Here is a 4,362-nt window from a genome sequence, read left to right as displayed (position 1 = left end):
CCAAAAGATCGCGAGATTAACCGTGATCCTGCGAGAGAGAGACAGAGAGAGAGGAAAGGGGCTGGGCACCAAATATCGCGAAAAATGATTTATACGTTGCTTCTCGCGAGATTATCCCCACCCTGCCTGCTCTCTGGTTTGTCTCCGACTTCTCGGAGCTAGGCATGGAGCTTCTGTAGTGGTAGTGTTCCACATCTCTGCGGAAGTTGGCGCTTTCGATTTGGCTTTCAAGCAGTTTGCAAAGTAAAAGCCCCAGCTGTCTTTCCTGAAATACTAGCTTTTCGAAGAATATTGCTGTTAGGAATATTTTATTAAAACTTCCCCTTTATTGAGATACTAGACGTCGGGTCTTTGTAACACGACGTCCCAAGGTAGCCCAGTACACTTAATTTCCATTACAGAATTTCCTTTTTAATTTCAGAAATATTTTTGTTGAGCATTTTCAATATTTCTGAGGACGTGGAAGATTTTGAGTTAAGAAAAACTTGTTTGCAGCAGTCATCAGTTCAGGTGAGTCGCTCAGTCGTGTCCGACTCTTTAAGACCCCATGAACCGCAGCAGGCCAGGCTTCCCTGCCCATCACCAACTTCCAGAACTTGCTCAAACTCATGTCCATCCAGTTGGTGATGCCATCCAACCATCTCATCCTCTGTCCTCCCCTTCTCCTGCCCTCAACTCTTCGTAGCATCAGGGTCTTTTTCAGTGAGTGGAGTCTTCGCGTCAATCAGGTGGCCAAAATATTGGAGCTTCAGCTTCAGCATCAGCCCTTCCAATGAATATTCAGCAGTCATCAGATACTGCTAATTATGTTTAGGATCCCAAAGGTGTTCACAATGGATTGTATTTTTTTTTTTTGTAGTCAGTAAAAGCAAGCAGGTTCGCTCACGCTCTACACTACAAATCACAAAGAATGTGTGGTCCTGTCTCTTGTATCAGTAACTTTTCACGAAGAGAAATCTGGATTAATGCCGAGAAGTTAGTAGTTCCTGCCCATTGGAACAAGAGCCAGGCTAAAATACAATTCTACTAGCACTGGGTGGAAGTTCTTAAAATAGTGAAGGTTACTCTTTTTTTTTTTTTCAAATACTGCTGAAAAGTCGGATTTTACCTAATTTGCTGTAAGGATATTTAGCAGTGGATTTCCACTGGCTCTTTAGTCTCAGACTTTTCCCCATATTTCAAAAATGATATGCAAACATCCTCCAAAACAATTCCTGCTGGTAACTACAGTTCAGATGAACAGACAGATAAGAACAAATCTTTATTTGTCACAGGCTTATTTTGACAAAGATATGCGTAACCATGCTCCTTGAAAGTAGAAATAAAATTTACTTCTTGTCTATTCCTCTTACCCTCATTCCTTTCAGTCACTACACAGAGAGTTTCTTGAGGCAGTAATTGCCCCTCATTTTGTAATCCCCACTACCTAGCATTGTACCTGGGCTTAGTAGGCAAATCTTTTACTGGTGCTAAAATTCCTGTCTAAATCTAGCCCTTTTCCCCTTGCCAAATCCCAACCACACTGACCTTCCACCTGCAGACAATTGCTTCACTCCTTCCTTTCCCAAGGTCCTTGAACAGGCCTTTTTAACTGCAGGAAGGCTTTCCCCTTCTCCATTCCCCCACATCTCACTGAGGCCCTCTTATATAGTTCTCAAAGTAAATGTCTCTTGATCAGGACTAGAGATGCAAACTTTCTCTAAACCCTGACTTCATAAGGTCCTCTGTTTTACTATTTCAGTACTTGATTAAGTACATGATGATGTATTCAATGTCTGTCTTCCCTGCTAAACTATCAAATCTAGGAGGGCGGCTGCACCGGGTCTATTTCTTTCACTACTGTCTAGTCTAGTGATACTGCCTAGCCTAGTTCCTGACACATGTCAGAGACTCAGTGCATATGTAGAGACAAATTGATAGGGTTGTCAGATTTTTTAAAAACAGAACACTCAGTTAAATTTTAATTTTAAACGATTACATTTTTTAGTACAAAAGTATGTTCCAAATATTATAGAATATAAATCTAGCAATATTAACATTGAAGAAGTACAGAGAGAATTTATCCAACTGCGAATTTCCAAAGATAGTTTATATTTAAAATGCTGTGGGAATTCCCTGGTGGGCCAGTGGTTAAGAGTCCATGCTTTCACTGCCAAGGGCCCAGGTTTAATCCCTGGTTCAGGAACTAAGATCCCACAAACTGCCCAGTGCAGCCAAAAAATAAACTAAAATGCTGTTTCAACAAGCATCTGTGGAGTCCTAACACCTGTGTATTAGAAGCTGGTAATATACACTTGACAACACAGCCCTAGCCCTTGATGGGTTCACCTGATTTAGAGTTCTGAAAATATGAACAGTCACTGAAACTGTAGGCACTCAAAAATATTTTGTTAATTTACTCATGTCCAAAGCATGACTGTTGAATACACAGCTACAGTTTCTCATGCAAGCTCTTTATACAAATGAACAATAAATACTGTACTAGAGTAGCTAGGAATTGTTAAACCATATAAAACTTGAAAACAGAATAAACTTTACCAAATTTTAGTCACAAAATAGAATGAGAAGTTACTATTTCTCATTTGAAAATGCAGATGAAATGACATTGTCAAAAATTTGTATTCTAAAAGTAAAGATCCCTGGTGGCCCAGTGATTAAGAATTTGCCCATCAAGGCAGGAGACATGGGTTTGATCCCCCAGTGGGTGAGGGAACTAAGATCTCACATGCCGCAGGGCAGCTCAGCCTGAGCACTGCAACAAAGATCACCCATGCTGCAACTAAGACCTGATACAGTCAAAAAAAAAAAAAAAAAACACAGATTTTTTTAAAAAGACATCAATTTTTATAAAACAAAAAGTCAAAATATAGGACAGCTGCTGCTGCTAAGTTGCTTCAGTCGTGTCCGACTCTGTGCAACCCCATAGATAGCAGCCCACCAGGCTCCGCCATCCCTGGGATTCTCCAGGCAAGAACCCTGGAGTGGGTTGCCATTTCCTTCTCCAATGCATGAAAGAGAAAAGTGAAACTGAAGTCACTCAGTCGTGTCCGACTCTTAGCGACCCCGTGGACTGCAGCCTACCAGGCTCCTCCATCCATGAATTTTCCAGGCAAGAGTACTGGAGTGGGGTGCCACTGCCGTCTCCGATATAGGACAGACATGTCATTAAATAAGAAAAGTAATTCAAGGTGTACACACACCAAGAAGAGGACCATGGACAGATTTTAAATGAGTAAGCTTTGAGGGAGACTTCAAAGGCTCTTAAAACCAAAAGCTAAACTAACAAATTGGACTTGGGATGAGGGGAAATTACTATAACTTTAGTTAAATATTTCCTCTTGTGTAGAGCCTAAAGAGAAGCTTTCTGACTTGCTTTGGGGGACTTACAGGGAAACTACAGTCATCACCTGACTGGCCACTTGGGCTTCCCAGAGTTACCCTGACTCCCTGCCCTGGGAGATCATGAAACAAACAAATCATGCAGCCCTGGAATTTCTGAGTTCAAAGTTTTCCTGTAGAGTGAAGCAATCCTTATACTACAAAGGCACGGTCCTCACCATTTGTTGGACCAATACCAGCAGTTTTTAGTATGTTTTGTATTTAAAAATCTAGAGAGTCAAAATGGCTTAAAGGCTTAAAGGTCTAACACCATAAAACTCCTAGAATAGAACATAGGCAAAACATTCTCTGACATAAATTGTACCAATGTTTTCTTAGGTCGGTCTCCCAAGGCAATAGAAATAAAAACAAAAATTTTTTTTAAAGGGGACCTAATCAAACTTGCAAACTTCTGTACAACAAAGAAAACCATAAAATAAAAAGACAACCTATAGACTGGGAGGAGAGCATTTGAGAATGAGGAGACTGAGAAGGGCTTAATTTCTAAAATATATAAATGGCTCATACAACTCAATAACAAAAAGACAACCCAAGTAAAAATGGGCAGAAGACTAAAGAGACATTTCTCCAAAGAAAACACACAGATGGCCAACAGGCAGGCACAGAAAGATACGTTCAACATGGCTAATTATTAAAGAAATGTGCAAGTCAAAATTACAATGGTTTTGATTTGTAGTCAAAGCCATTTGACTAAACCTGATGGTTCAGCAGTTAAGAATCCACCTTGCAGTGCAAAGGTACACTAGTTCAATCCTTGGTCCAGGAAGATCCCACATGCTGTGGAGCAACTGAGCCCATGCACCACAACTACTGAGCCTGCTCTCTAGAGCCCAAGAGCCACAATGACTGAAACCCACATGCAGACTGCACAGAGCCTGTGCTCTGTAGCAAGAGAGCCGCTGCAATGAGAAGTCCTCACACTAAAACAATAGTCCCCACTCACCACAACTAAAGAAAGCCCAC

The sequence above is a fragment of the Bos grunniens genome, chromosome 19 (assembly GCF_055505025.1).
Source record: "Bos grunniens cultivar Pamir isolate PY7600 chromosome 19, Bosgru_T2T1.0, whole genome shotgun sequence".
In the NCBI taxonomy this organism is placed as follows: Eukaryota; Metazoa; Chordata; class Mammalia; order Artiodactyla; family Bovidae; genus Bos; species Bos grunniens.
This window is presented reverse-complemented; position numbering follows the sequence as displayed.